The sequence below is a fragment of the Centropristis striata genome, chromosome 20 (genome assembly GCF_030273125.1).
Source record: "Centropristis striata isolate RG_2023a ecotype Rhode Island chromosome 20, C.striata_1.0, whole genome shotgun sequence".
Lineage (NCBI taxonomy): Eukaryota > Metazoa > Chordata > Actinopteri > Perciformes > Serranidae > Centropristis > Centropristis striata.
The window spans coordinates 17217468-17234402 of record NC_081536.1 but is presented as its reverse complement, the minus strand read 5'-3'; positions in this window follow the sequence as shown (position 1 = coordinate 17234402).

Sequence of the window (16935 nt, the reverse complement as noted above, 5' to 3'; positions counted from 1 at the left end):
TCACATTCTCATACTGTGCTTTTCATAATTTCAAGAAACATCATGGCTGACACAGGTATGTCAATGATGTCAATGATTTTTCTGTGATGATAACGAGCAACTTAAAAAAAAGAAAAGAAAATATTTGTCACCGTCACTTGTGTTTTTGTGTTTCAGATTTGGTAGATCCCTTAGAGACGCAAAAATATTCTGGAAAGAAAGAAAGTTGAATAAGTATACTGAAAGTTCACACAAACACATTTGGAATAAACAACAACATGTACCTTACAACTTTCTTGAGTAATGACAATTTAAAGAGAAGATGAATCTGAAATATGTGTTTTAAACTTACTGCACAGTGAAATAAAAGCAGGAGAGTAACTGGACTCATCCAGGCACAGCAGCTTATTTTAATCAACAGCAACAACAACACTGAACTGCATCAGTAATGAATCATCCTCAACACACTGACAAAACTGACTGATCTTTTTAATTCCTTTATACCAACAAAGGAGAAAACAAGGCATTTCACTGAACGCTTCCTCAGGTTTGGTCATTAATGACACTAATACAAAGCAGGTGTTGCACATCAGTCGCGCTCAGACGTCACAAATCACTTGATCACGGCAACCAAAACATGACAAGATAATAAAAGCTATCGATATGTCTTTCCATTATGTCTCATTTAGTCTCAGTCTCTTGTTTTCTTTGTCCTCAGCCTCTAACAGGCCTGTCTATAACTCTAGCAGTTGAGCTATCGAACTGACTGCAGGCATATAATGTGAATCATGGGAATGTTGGACCCAGATGTCACGGTTTTCCCCATCCCCCGAGCAAACAGCCAGCACTGCTCACAGGACAAATAAAAAAAAATCTATTTCTGTCCAGGAATGCTGTACTTGTTTTTGCTTCATTTTTGTTTGTTCAAAAAACATTGCAGCAGTGTTTAAAGAGTATCATTCATCATACAGTGAGAACCCTTCAGGACCTCAGACAAACAGCTTTGGTTTGTGTCTTTTGATTTTATTCAACATGTTTGGAAAAGGTTTCATAATAAGCACATTTGAATCAATTCAAAAATGAGTTCAACTGGAGTCATGAAGATTAACAAAACCTGGTGGAGATGGTTGCTATTATCAAAGTTCTGCTTCCCAATCCCCATTGCCTGTCTTCCAAGTGTTCTGTGGACTGATTACCCTTTGCCAACCTTGTCTGCCTCTGACTCACCTGCCTGCCAATACCCGTTACAGTTATGTGTGCCCATGTCTACAGCAAAAATTGTCCGCGGTTTATTACATTGGAAACAATTCAATAGCTGTTGAGACATTTCACTCTTAAATGTCAGGATGGATCAGGGAGGGATCAGGGAGGGATCAGGGAGGGATCACCAGTAAAAACAGTGAGTCACTGGGATCCATAGGGACCATGAATAAACAGTATAGCAGATTTCTTGGCAATCCACTCAATAATTTTTTTAAATATTTAATTAACACAAACATTAAGTTCATGGAGGCTCTAGAGAAAGAAAGGTAAACTCAGGAGGTCACTTTGGGCACTAGGGACCATTAATATGTAGACCATTAAATAATCATTGAGTTATTTCAGTCTGTATTAAGGATGTGACTATATATAATTTTATCATGGATCATGATAAATAACAGGAATAGATTAATCATGGTGAATTTCCATGAATGGGAATATCTTCATTAGTGAGTTGAAAAAGCTGTTTTGCTCGCTGAGATAGAGTCTTGTAAACATTATAATGTTAGCACTGTGCGGTGCCAGAGCCAATTATTCCATTGTTCTCTCCGGTGAATTGATTGCTGTTTACTACTGTTTCACCTCTAACTGTAGAATTCATTTATAATTTATTTTTTATTATTATTATTTTTTTTTACAGAAATTCCATAGTCTAATTTGACATGTGTTTTAGTTCCCATTTTAGAACTTTTTACTTATTTTGATTATCATTGGGATAAAATCATGAATTGTGACTACTATTTTGGCCTGGATAATGATGAAATTTTCATATCATCCCATGGCCAGTCTGGACTAAAGTGGTAGACCAGTCTACAAACTGAGATTAATAAAAAATAAAATAAAATAAAGGGATTTGGGGCAAATAAACTGAATAGCATAAAGATGAAGTATGCAATATTTCTGTGTTAGAAATTTATTGCAATGAAAAAGTCATGAACATTTCTTGATTCCGCAGATGTGTCATGAGTGGCAGAAATGTAGAAATAAGCACAGGCACTTGAGTTCGACATTTACTTTAATAGTACATTGATGAACTGAACTTTCCTGTTCGGCATACAAGTACAAATCACAATGTGCTGGGTTTCTCTTCTGAAATAATAGATCATCTCCTGTCAGCACTCTGCATGTCCTCAGCACCATATAGTTCCAGATTTAAAACAATAAAGGCACTTTATGAACCTAATCCGATGTGGCCTTTATCTGAATATATATGTGTCCGGCTATAGAATCTATAGGATCCGCCTTTCAAGCAGCTGCTCTACAATAATGATATGTGTGTTCTGTCGCATTAACACCCTCTCAGGTTCTATATATATATATTTGTGTGCTTTATTTCCTTCAAATGTAGTAACTAATTATCTGTAAATTGCTGATTTTGATGCAGTAGAAAGGAGAAGAATGAGGGGGAAAATAGAGATAGACACACAGATGTACAATAAAGAAAAGATTAGTCGATCGAGAGGCACTAAAAAAAATACAGAAACAGATTCCCTTCTCCTGCAGCTGTTTCATATCTTTCAGTCAATGCAGAGACACTGGCTGCTCCTCATGTCTCCAGTCACATCCACAGCTGAGTGGTGCTGCTCTGCATCAAACAACAGCAAAACTCCAGAGGAGGGAATTCTGCAACACTTAGTGCTTAAAATAGATCAGAGGGTAGAAAACAATGTTATTTTATTCCTAATCAAATTCAAGACAGCAGACACATTAAGGTGTAAACCACAAGGCTTTTATTTGCATGTGAAAACCAAGTACTTGATTTTTATTCAAGTGCTTTGCAATCATGATGCTTTTTAAAAATACTTCAGAGTAGTCAGTGATGAAGCGTATTGCAGGGCCTGACTGGTCATTGATCAGTGAGGATGTAGTAATGTTTTGACCCTAACGTGCCTGCTGCTGACAGTTAATGAGAGTATGTCGTACAGTATGTGACTTTAGTCATTTCCGACCATCTGTTTAATGATCAGCAGACACAGTAACTGGTGAAAGTTCTGGTGAATACGTGATTTGGAAGCACAACAGATGGTTCTCACTGAAACTTTTGATTGGTATCAAATAATTAAAGCACCATGACACATAGTCGGAACATTTTGAAGGAATGTTTAATTTATTTATTTCTCTTTTGGCGATGTAAATTAGCTGGAATAAATTATTATAAAAACTGATGCATAAATAATAGACAATGCAACTTTTATTTTATTATTCACATGGTATAACTTTCCCTGGTGATATGAAGGTCTCATGTAGGGAAAAAAGCTCCACTGTTTCATTTATCTCAGTCAGTGTTGCAGGGCTTGTGTGGGTGGCAGAAAGATTAATATTCTGCAGTAGCATGACATATACAGAGGGATGAATAAATGTACTACACATTAGAGCTTGTTAACGTAAAATGTGTGATGACTCCCCTATGCAGAACAACAGTTGTATGTTTTTGGGATGAGTTTGACTGTGATCTAAGCCACAGCTTGTACATGGCATTTGCTGAGGGATTACAATACATCAGCTCTAATGCTATTTAATGCAAGAAAACAGTTAAGATGCATGAAAAAGTACAGTTGTAGTTAAAACCCTTTTGCAGAATGGCACTGCCAAGATTTTTCTTTGAGAGGTTGGTAGTGGACTCAATCTTAATGCTACAGAGAAGATATGGGTATCAAAATCCTTTAGTACAAGTTAAGCTAAATCGTAGTGAGGGAAAAACTGACATGACCATTTTCAAAGGGGTCCCTTGACCTTTGACATCAAGATATCTGATTTAAAATTCCATATAGTTTAACCCTTTATCATGCAAAGAACTATATTTGGTAACTTCAGTGGATATCAAAATGGAGTCGAGAAAAAAGTTGCTAATTTACTGGATTAAAGTGGCAAATCTACAAGAAAAAAAGGTGCAGTTTTATGAAATTTGAAGTGGTGAATCTGCGCGAAAAAAGTTGCAGATTTACGAGATTTAAAGTGGCAAATCTACAAGAAAAAAAGTTTCAGATTTATGAGATTTAAAGTGGCAAATCTACAAGAAAAAAAGTTTCAGATTTATGAGATTTAAAGTGGTCTACTTTTTTTGTTGTAGATCCGCCACTTTAATCTAGTAAATTTGCAACCTTTTTTTTTTTTGGGATATCCGCTGAAGTTACCAAATACGGTTCTTCACCTGATAAAGGGTTAAGGCAAGACCCATCTAATTTTTCTCATAGAATACAAATGAGTTATTTCCCTATATTTTCTATATTTTCAGTATTTCTTGTGTTTTCACAATATTTCACATATCACATATTTCACATATTTCTTCTGTCCATAAACAGTCTTAGGGATTGTATAAATTGGTTGTGACTGGAGAGTGGAGACTCTTGAGGATTCAATTAACCCAATTGTGTTCATGTGTAATGATGTTTGTCTCCATAGTAACCATTTCATTGTGGTGAGAACATTTTTAACTTGACCTCACTGTATAAAATGACCTGCTGTGACCTCTAGGATAATCATAGCCTAATGACACTTTATAACCACAAAATAGAGACCTGGAGGATTCAGAGGATGTATTGCGTGCATAGTATATTGACAATAAAGGGGTTTCTCATCAGTTTTCAGAAAAGAAGTGCTCGCCATCCAATTGGCAATGCAATTCTTGTAGAAATCTCCAAATTGTGAATTGTTTTTGAAACCGAAACACAGCATGGATTTTTTTTTTGGTATTCCTCAATGTCTCTGTCTTAATGCTGTATTAGAGACAAATTGACCTTTTGTATTGATTCTCAACTCTAAAAGAAAGGTAGAATTTAAGACTGAATCTGTCTAACAAATGGCTTCGACCAAAAAAATGCTTCTCATGAAATCCTGATTTGTGCTTCTACACATGTATGTACAGATATAAGTGATAAGCTTAGTGCAAGAAATGCTGTGCAGTCTTTTCTGAGTCTGTCCCTGACCTTCATGTCTCCAGTTAACATGCTGCCCATGTTTACCAGTGCTGCCCAGTATACAAGGCACATATTCAGACAGCCGCCTCCTGCTTCATTGATGGAGAGCTGCACGCAGACTCCCAACTTGCTAAAATCCATTAACTTGTCTCAGCAGTGTTTCAATTTAAATCAAATCCATTCGTTTCGCCCAACATCCATAGACATTTTAAAGTACATTTATTAGTCACATGCAATAATTGCAGTAATAACTGCTTCAGTGGCACTAAAACAATGAAACGATGCTATTAAAACTGTTGTTTTCTCTCTCCTATCCATTCAAAGCCACTCTGCTTATTTCCATAGCATCAAATAAACACACTGTTGTACTTTTCCTTGTGTCATTTTGCTTTAAAACCCTTTGATAAACCTCAGGCTATAAGCTGATCCTATGAAATGCATCTGACAGACGAATCCACCTTTTCCATTACTCTGTTGTCAGCTGCAGTGAAGGCTGTGTGTGATAAAAATGTGCCAAAAAGACCCACTCTGACACGAGGTACCATTAGAAATCCCATCAGACAATAATTGAGACCAAAGAGGGGCATGTCTAAACTGACACAAGGGGGTTATATCCCTTTTTAAGGTGCGATAGGGCTCAGAGAAGGTTAAAGGTATAGCAGAAGTGAAGACACCGCTCGGGGCTGTGTTACATTTTAAGAGATAGCATTGGCGCTTCCATGTGCGGAAAGAAAGAAGAAACAGAATATCTGCTAATGCTGAGTGGCACAATGTGGTGAGAAGAGTGTGACGTTCAAATGCAACAGGATGTGACTGTAGCTCAGTGACCATATTTGTCTCTTTCCACTCAGTCAATACCCTCAACCACAGAGGAAATCTGAAAGGGAGAATCATTATAAGCGGCAGAGAAATCCCTATGGAAAGGGATTGGGAATCTATCAAAAAGGACTGTGAACAAAACTGAGCCATGTAATTATTGTTTCAGCCAGCTAAGAGCCCATGGCTTAGGGAAAATCCATCAAGTCATTTGATTAGGAGAGACCTCAGCAGTGAAAAGATCTGGAGACAATGGAGCCACTTTCTGGAGAACAGTGGTTGCACATGAATAAGCCGCTCTCATAGAGGTCAAATGAACAAGCAAGCTCATGTCCTATGAAAAGGAGAATTACTGTCAAGTGAAATCACTTGATGACAATAACCAGAGATCTGGGATTGTAGATGACATTATTGTAATTAAAAATCTACACACATGGTGACGATCTTATGAGACATAGAAAGGCTTCTCACAACATGCTCTCCACTGTCTTCTAATGTGGAAAGGATAACATTTTAAAGGAAGCATGAAATTAATGTAATCTTTATTTGCATATTGTTATGAAATAATTATGCAAGCACCTGTTGATCTGCTGAGATGCAACTTCAAGTTAAAAGTTTTCAACACTTGTGGAACCAAGTAGCAAAGGGCTCTGTCACAGCAGGAAGATTCACCAACTGGGAGTCCTTACATCCCCAGTGTCTGTGCTGGTTTCCTCTGGGCGCTCCATTTTCCTCCCACAGTCCAAACACATGCAGCTCAGGTGAACTGGAAGCTGGAGGTGTGATTGTCTATGTGTCAGCCTTGTGAGACTGCCAACCTGTTCAGAGTATTCGCTGAGCAGGGACAGGCTCCAGGAGAGTGGGCACAAATAAAGCAGAGATGGAAGGGATTTCAAGTTTGAAAACATCACCTGCTGTTAGAAAATAATTGTGTTTTCTGTGGTTTAAAGCTGCTATTGGTTTTCTAAGCCGTTTTTGGTGCATCACATCTTTTTATATATTTGAATCATGGTAGTGGCATGGTTCTATGGACTGGAATATCTCAACAACTATTGAGATGATTTCCATTAAATTTTTTGGCTGTACTTATTGTGCACAATATATTCTCATCAACAGATTTGTATAATTTCTTACAAAAACTTAAGTAATGCAAATTTGTCTGATATTCTAGGAAATACGGTGTTGTGAAATGGAACTACTTGGTAAGGTTAGGAAAAAAGAACAGTGTTACAGTTAAAATAACTACTTCTGTACATAACTTCTTACAGTACACAAAACCCTGCCTCCTGGGTGAAAGCCCTGAGTTGGTTTGATACATCTACCACCACTTCTGCCCGCCCTTTAGGGGACCAGAGTTGCGTTTCCACTATCGTTGAATACCCGGAATGTGAGCCGCAGCCGTTTGACCGGCCATTTTTTGTCCCTGTCGAAGAGCACGGCCATTTTTCTCCCCTGGAAAAAGCCTGGTTGCTGATTGGATTGAACGCTAAGAGGGATGTGATGTAGTACTCAATGCCAAAACAACACACGCCATCTTCTTTATTGTTGTGACTACTTGAAGTAGCAAGTAGTCACAACAATAATAATCATGCAAGAGACACAGAGACAAGAGACACAGCAAGCTCTGCTCCTCCCATCTCTGCGTCTCCTTCCTTATTGTTTACGTTTGGCACGTCTCCCGTGTTAAATCCATCGTGTATGTGACGTCACGGTTGAAACTGTCGCTAAGCGATTATGCGACGATCAAAAACCATACGTCACCTCCAGAGTCTCATAAATCCCTCTAGGTCCTTTATTTTTTTAAATGGACACACGCCATGTGAGCGGCCATTTGAGAGGGCGTGGCCTGAAACTTTCCCAGCCGCCATTTTTTACCCCAATTGAAATCCTCATAGTGACTTCTGATCCCTTATTCATATACTGACTTTTTATCTAGTGCCATCATCAGGCAACAATGTCAGGTTTCTGGCATTCATGACAACCTCAGCTTTACTATGTGATTAGCTGATAGTGAATGTTGTAAGAAGACATAAAGCAAGTCAATGGCTGCAGAGTATCAACTACAGTCATAGACAGTACTTAGTTATGGAGCAAAAATCACATGTGTTTATCTGTGTTAAACTTTCTCGACTCAAGCAACGAAGTACATTTACTCAAGTACTGTACTTAAGTACATTTTGAATGTACCTGTGCTTTTCCTGAGTATTTCAATTTTTCTACTACTATTACTACTTCTACTCCACTACATTTTGGAACCAAATACTATACGTTTGCTCCACGACATTTTAAGTTACTAGTAACTTTGCAGATTTAGATTAAAACGATGTTATGCAGTGATTAAGTGATCTGATGTACTTGTTCCTCATGAGGAATGAAAGAGAAAACATACTGCACTCATTTCTATTTAAGGTTTTTTTTAAATATGGCACAGGATATTAGAAGTTGTTTACACATACATGACTTTTTTACAAATCTTCTCCAGTCAGATTTGAATATTCTTCTGTTATTATCCTGAACATAAAATGTGATAAATTCAGATTTGATAGCTGTGTCGTTTCCAAATGTCAAAATTGAAATGCAAAAGTGACATAATAAAAACAACAAAATACATTAATTTTTCATACAAAGTGTCTGAGTCACAATTTGTCACATCATCACATTACAAAAGAGACTACCATTGCATTTGAAGTCTGAAAATAATTACTATTTGGTACAAATGAGAGGAATGAGTCAGAAGTAAGTCAACACAGCAGCTCAGATGACAAATACTGAGTTGTCTTACACACACACGAACACACATCCGCACACATACAAATACACACAGACAATTATTTAAGAAAAACTAAAAAAATGCGTGGTCCTACACAACACCAATACTACCATGGTTTCAGGGCCATCTTACTTTTAGGAACATGCTTTGTTTTGTTTGTGTGTGTGTGTGTGTGTGTGAGAGAGAGAGAGAGAGAGAGAGAGACAGAGAGAGAGAGAGAGAGAGAGAGAGAGATATGAACATTTGAAAATCTATGAAAATATAACGATATAAATGAACAGCAATACAACAATAACAATAAAACATTAATGAAACATAACACTTTATTTAAATTATATGTTATATATATGCCCATAAAGTTAATTTTGTTTTCAGACACAAATATTATGTTCCATCTTTAACAGTGTATAACTAATGAATGAATGAAACTTATGTGTGTTGTACACATCCAACCCAATCTGAATGTAGACTGACACATTTAGTTATGCCATCAACAGGGCGTGGTGATACACACATTAAAATATAAAGATATATAGAAAACTTGAACCCTTTTTGGCTCCTTGGTCTACTTCCTGTATTGTTTATCTGCTGCTTGTGTTCATTGTTTTATTAAAAGCTAACAGATAAAGTCCTGTATATGTGTGGCTTTATACGTCCATATAGTGTAGCTTATGTGTATTTCTTTGTTACAAAAATCATTTGCAAAAAAATGTTGCATTTCTCCATTCTACTGGGATGAAATAAACAGAGTCCCGGCAGCGGGCCCTTTCTATTGTGCAATCAAATGAGATAGCAGGATGAGTTTCCTCTCACTGAAATTGAAGTCATAGCACAGTTCAACCATGACTGATTGCCTCTGCTTGGGCCCAGTAGTACACAGAGATTTATCTCTATCATTCTTCTACTCTGTTTGTCTCCGTGAGCGTGAAACGAGACAAGCCGTCTTTAGATGTAGCTGTTGTCGCTGCTGATGGGTGGCCATGAGGAAACACAGCCAATACACACAGGCAGGAGGACATATGCCTCTGCAACACAAGGCTGGTCCAACGGGGAGTTAGATGTTTGTGTTCTGTTCTGTGCAAATCAAAGATGAAACCTCCCCTGGTAATATAATTTGATTATTTTTTAATACAATTTCTATAAACTGAGTTTTAATTTTTACTAAGCCATTCTCTCATTCTGAACAACACAGAGCCATGTGGTGATAATCCTGGAGCTGCTCCATATAAAACCACTCCTGTGACACCCACATTGATTTTAACACTTACTTATTCCCTGCATTTAAATTAAATTCCCTTTGATGTAATTATTTAAATTGGTTGTCCTCTTTTGCCCTTTTAACATACAGGGGTTTTTTTTCAATTCGTGTGCCTAACAAATTTACTTTATGTCAGCTTGTTTCCCCCCAAAATACCACATACATCATTTGTTCAAGCAGCTTATTACAACCCATATTTACAATTATTGTTAGGAGGACCTCTAGTGGCCGTATTAGGATGTGAGCTGATGTAATAAAGAGCGACACAGTCCACGTAGGGAGTTGGAGTTGGAGCTGAGTCCCTGTTGATTCCATTGAAAGTTGCTCAATGGCACATGAAAACAAAAGTTAGACAAAACAAACAACAGATTTCCATGTATAAATTAACCTGTCTTCAGAATGGGCCCAGAAAGCAAACACAATAGCATTTTTTTAGCCACGTCTCACAGCCACTTGGCCTCAGTCTGATTTATATGAAGGGAGGAAGGGAAATAACTCTCAATTCAGCTTTTAGTGAACTTTACACCTTTTAGGAACTGATTATGTAAATAAAAGGCTATTTAAGTGTTGATACTGGAAAGTTGATGTATCGCAGAAAATGTCCACTAATTTAATTACTCTTTCTCGTTGTAAGTCTATGACATCATGTGATGGATCTGGAAGTCGTAATGACACCATTTGGACAATATATCAAATTGGCTCCAAAAGCTGGTGCTGTTCCTGCAGGCTTGGTAGGGAGGAAATCCTTTGGCTTGAAAGAAACACAGAACTTTGACCCAGGAAATTGCTGTTCAGTCCTATACTGTTTGCATTTCCGTTGCATGGCACCCTTTTGTCATGCATTTACACACTCCATGCTGAAAACAGCAGCAGCAAAAAAGTTCATGGTGAAACCATGAACTTTTTTGCGTCTACTTCATTCAACTCAAAAGTTTCACACAATTGACCCCTGTATAGGTCTTTCACTTTCTTTAATCAGAAAACAATATTAGTCCTATACTATACAATATCCTATACTATACAATATTCAGTCCTATACTGTTTGCATTTCCGTTGCATGGCACCCTTTTGTCATGCATTTACACACTCCATGCTGAAAACAGCAGCAGCAAAAAAGTTCATGGTTTCACCATGAACTTTTTTGCGTCTACTTCATTCAACTCAAAAGTTTCACACAATTGACCCCTGTATAGGTCTTTCACTTTCTTTAATCAGAAAACAATATTATTTTAACATCAGCAGAAAGGTGTACAGCCTATTTTCCACATGCTGCATCCATGACACATCTATGACTAATATGAACATGATAATTGGTGATCCTTTTAGAAGTCTTCTGCCAAAAAATAAGTCATTATCGTGGACCTATTCAAAGAAATTACCACATGAATCTGAAATTGTTTAACAATTATAAGAGTGATTCAGAATCAGGTCTGATTCTCTGTCTGATTAGAGCAGAGATGAACGTTCATATAATTGGATTAATTGGACTGAGTGCTATCTGAATCACAGGGCCAGATGTCTGTAATTTGCTGTTCTCAGTACAGCTGACGTCTAAATTGTAGATGTTTAATATTGGACGTTAAATTGTCCACCTCAAACTACCTTTTTTGTTTTTATCGCTTACTATTTTTATATCATCGTCAGCAACAGTCATTCTTCTCTGCTTACCAAAGATAAGTTTTAATACTTTGCCAGCCAAAACCTTTTTTTTTTCAAGAACAATCTAGATCGCTAGCAAACAAGACGTTTATCTTGAATAACTTCTTCACTTCACGTGAATTCGTTTATGTTCCTGACAGAGACGTGGATTCAAGTCTGTGAGTCTATCCAGTTCTCCGAGTTGACTGCAGGTGAATCTGATTCAAATCAGATTCCTACTCAAATCCGATTTTTAGGGCTGACTGTCCACACTGTTTTAGCAAGTGTCCAAATCGGATATGGCTCTGTTCAGACTGGGCCACATTATTGACTGATCTGACAGGTTGCTATAGTAACGGTGTCAGAGCATCTGACGTCGTAACGGCGTCAGACGTCATATAATTGCGACAGTGACAAGAACAACAACAACAAACATGATGGAGGCAGGTCACCTCAGTATATTGGCCTTATCACTGTCCAGTAGAGGTGCAGAACATCAGACGCACCAGGTGAGAAACCGGGCGGATGGACGCCCCCGTCGGGCCGCATGTCTGCCGGTGGACACCTGTCCGGTGGAAAACCGATCTGAGTGTTTGGAGCGGTTCAGACTGAGACGCATCTGTCCAAATGCGATCTGAAACTACCTCCCGAAGGTGGTTTCGATCCAGTTTGCAAAAATCGGATTTCATGTGATTTGTGACTGTTCAGACTTCAAAAGAGCCATCCAGTTCCAATCTGGATGGGCTAAAGATCGGATTTTGGCTGGCAGTCGCGGCCTTATTGACTCTTTTTGTCGCAGTCTGCCCCTCCTCTGCCTACTCCAGGCTCCAGCTTCACACCTGGTGGTGGCCCCGCCCCCTAATAACACACCTGTGTCTCATCTCCACATTGACTCTCAGTATTTAAACCCTTTGTTTCCCATTCCCCAGTGCCAGATTGTTAGTGTACCATGTGTCCTACTCTCCAGCGTTTTCCTAGTGTGCTTTTTGGTTTTGACCCTTGCCTGTTTTTGGACTCTGCCTCTGCCTCATCCTTTTGGATTGTTTGCCTGCCTTGCCTGACTGAACTCCCGTGTACCGAACCTTTGCCTCTGATTAAAGACTGGTTACCTCCTGTTTCTGCCTCCCGAGTGCTGCATTTGAGTCTTGTTTCTGTGCTGTGTAACACTTTTAGCCTTAGCCTACTCAGTCTGTGTGTGATGCAACACATGAGAAGGGCCAGACTCTGGACCTTATATTATCCTTTGGGCTGCAGTTAAATGTCAGTGACACACAAATTTCTGATCACTTCGCTGTATTATTTAATGTGACACTGCCTCGCTCGCAAGTGAAGCTGTGCACCATGGACCTCGTGTGCACACAATTAACCCGTCACAATTAACTGCTTCTGAGTTTTTTGGGGCATTCAATCATACAGTGCTACATACTCTTGATGAGTTTTCAAACACTTTTAGTAGTATTTGTACTGACATTTTAGACTTGGTGGCTCCATTTAGATCCAAGCGCTCCAAGCCAGCAGCGGAGCCATGGCTTAATGACCGCACTTTAAGACGTGCATGTAGACGTGCAGAAAGAGAGATGGAAGACAGATCGCCTTCACGTTTCTTTGGAGATTTTAAAAAACAGTCTACATCAATTTCAAAAAGCTGTTAAAACTGCCAAGAGTCAGTTTTTTTTTTAATCAAATCTTGTATCAGTCAATAGCCACAAATCTCAGTTTCTTTTTCATACTTTGAATACTCTTTTAAACCCCTGTGACAACAATGGAGTTGTTCCTTCATTTGGACTGTGTAAAAAAAAAAGTTTTTTTATTGACAAGATCTTTGATATTAAGTCCTTCCTTTTGTCATCTGCAGTAGATCTTGCTGTCCTAGCACTGCAGTTTTTGACACATTTGAGCAAGTGTCTATCTCAGAGCTAACTGATGTTGTCCAGCGTCTCAGGCCTTCTTATTGTCCTCTTGACAGTATCCCTCCCCGTCTCTTGAAGAATTTTTTAAATGTTATTGGGCCCTGTGTTACGGATCTGATTAATTTATCTTTGATGTCTGGATGTGTCCCAGCTGCCTTTAAACATGCTGTGGTCCAGCCCCTCCTCAAAAAACATAATCTAGATCCCTCAGTTTTATCAAATTGTAGGCCCATCTCCAAACTCCCATTTCTTTCTAAGGTTTTGGAGATTTTGGAAATTACCTTCTTTTAACAGTGGACTCTGGTAACCCTGCGGTCCTGGTCCTTCTGGATCCGACAGCTGCCTTCGACACAGTTGATCACAACATTCTCCTGTCTCGCCTAAACACCTGTGTCGGCATTAAAGGCACTGCTCTTAACTGGTTTGAGTCATACTTGTCAGATAGGAGCTTCTCTGTGCAGCTGGGCCAGTATTCCCCCGACTCTTCCCCCCTGAGCTGTGGGGTGCCTCAGGGTTCTATTTTGGGCCCCCTCCTCTTTTCTATTTACATGTTGCCATTGGGATCCATATTTCAAAAGTATAATATCTCATTTCATTGCTATGCGTACGATGTACAAATATATTTACTGCTAAAGATGAATAACCAAACCTCTGTGCAGGTCTTATTAGACTGCCTGAAAGACACTCAGTGATGGATGGAAGCAAACTTTCCGTCAATTAATAAAAACAAGGCTGAGATAATTTTATTTGGCCAACAAAATATTTTAGATGGCTATGACAGCACCATTGGTAGCCTTAAATCTCTGTGTTACCCCTCTGCAAGAAACCTTGGTATTATTCTGGACACTGACTTCAAGTTTACCAAACAGATAAGCTCCAGAGTCAAAACTAGCTTCTTCCACCTACGGCTACTGTCAAAAGTAAAGACTTATCTCCCCACAAATGACTTTGAGCGAGTCATCCACACGTTCATTACATCACGCCTAGATTACTGTAACTCTTTGTTTGTTGGTCTTGACCAGTCAGCAGTGCGCCGCCTACAGGTTGTCCAAAATGCAGCCGCCTGCCTGCTGACTGGAAAGAAACGGCGTGGTCACATTACCCCCATCCTTGCATCTTTGCACTGGCTACCTGTAAATTTTAGGATCCAGTTTAAGGTTTTATTAATTGTTTTTAAGTGCTTAAATGGTCTGGCACCGCCTTATTTATCAGAGCTTTGGTCAACTGAGGTTGTTTTTAAATGTGCTCTATAAATAAACTTTGACTTGACTTGACTTGACTTGACTTGACTTGACAATCTGTCTAGTCTACAATCTGGTGAAAGTACTTGCACTTACAACTGATTTGTTATGAATTTTCAAAGTTATAAACTATAGGTCATTATTTAGTGCCAGCTGGACAATCAGACCCCAAAGCTATGAGGACATTTGGGATAGGACTGGACATATGTGCTTGGAAGAAGAAGAAGAACAACAACAAGAACAAGAACAAGAACAAGAACAAGAACAAGAACAAGAAGACAATAACAAGAATTAATAGGTGCCGAGCTGGCCCCTATTGATGGTGACAAACATTAAATGTACAGCAGCATGATGTGTTCCTACTATATCCTGTACGAAATGTATTTTCCATTCAAAAGACATTTGTTGCTTAAGTAGACAATCTGCTGATAAGTAGGTTGTTTTTCACTCAGCTGACGTATACCAGGTAGTTAGATTAAGTGCTTTCAGTCAATAATAAACGTTTTTACAAAAGTGTTTTTTTCTATTTCAAGTTGGCTCTGTAGAAAATCAACAAATACTTTGAAGTTGAACCGTATTAAGATGTGAGGAAACAAGATCAAATGCTATTTTTATCAGATAATGTAATTAAACCGGTGCCTTTTCATTACATTTGGAGCAAGTATTCAGCATTCTGTTACACTGCTGTCTCCTTCAGCAGCTTTGAGCTTCTGGTGCTAGGTCTAGGCAAATGATTTTTATTCATTGTGTTGTCCATTGATTCACTAATCAATGGGCTGGGGATGCTTTAAAGCTTCAATTGCCTTTTTCCTCCCCAACAAGGCTAATTTACTGTGGTTTGTCACAGAAGGGCCGGACAGAAGAGCAAAACAAAACCAAGTAAGACATTGTTGGCCGTGGATCAGAATGTGAATCAAGATAAAATTAATATTTAATCTTACCAAACCATTTTTACCAAACCAAAAATAAATAAATAATTAACTGAAAATAACACCATGTGACTGTAAACTTGTTTTAGTGGACTTACGTCACACTGCTGCCCAATGGACGACAGGTGATGATGATAATGGCAGTTTTCTTCTCGTTAGTTCTGGTGTTAAGGTGTGAACGAGTTGAAACTATGAAACTGCGTGTGAAGAGGAATAATGAGTGCTCAGTTGACCTTCATGTCATTCTATCTCTTTAAATACATCCAAACTCAAACACGTACTGTCACAAAACACAGGTGTGCACCTTATTGGTTTCTTCCACTTTTGAAAATCCTGCAGAGGATTACCATCAATATCACATGAAGAGTGCAATCAGCCAGGTGTGACCCTTTCTCTCTTCAGCCCTGCAGTGCCCTGGACTCTATCGTCATCTGGGAGGCCAATCACATTGTAAATGCACATAATCAAAGAGCTAAAAACAGGTGATTCTCTGGCACAGAGCCCCCGACATCTCCAATCTTTGATTTTCTTTCCTCAGTAAGTGCATATTGACAATCAGAAGCGGGAAATGTCACCTGTAACAACGCGGCATAGTTAAAGGTTGGAAAATGTTTGTAGAGTGTAGAATGTTGACTAAGACCGCGTAAAATATGGACATAGTGTCCAGGATGTCACCCATTGTTCTCAGAAGAGCCTAAATGAAACTCAAGGTGGGTGCCTCCAGCTGTTGCCATTTTAGTAGTGATGCACTCCTCCTTACTTCCGGCTAATCCAAAAAAGGTGGAGCGAGGGATAAGCTAATCCGGGCTGAATGCAGCAACCAGTCACCATGTCACTCATAATGGCCTTGCCCTTCATTTTGTTTAAAGATAAAGCTTAATATAATATAAATGGGTGAGTTGGAAAAATTCAACCCCATCTTAGTTGTCATGAGGGGGAAAATTTGCTACAGAGAGGAAAACAGTTTTTAGTATCAGGCTGCAAATATTTTTATTCTTGATGTAAATTGGAAAGTAGCTGGGCACATTCGCTTTAATACTGTTTATGAACTCTTAATAACTGAGAAAGTAGTGATAATTTATAATTCTGTATTGGCAGCCTTAAACAACATTGGCTGTATTGACCTGTGTTGCTGGAGTGTTTGGATGTTGAGTTACTGGAGTTAGGATTTAGCGCCCTCTTGTGCTTTATCCCACAACATGCACATGTATTATTGG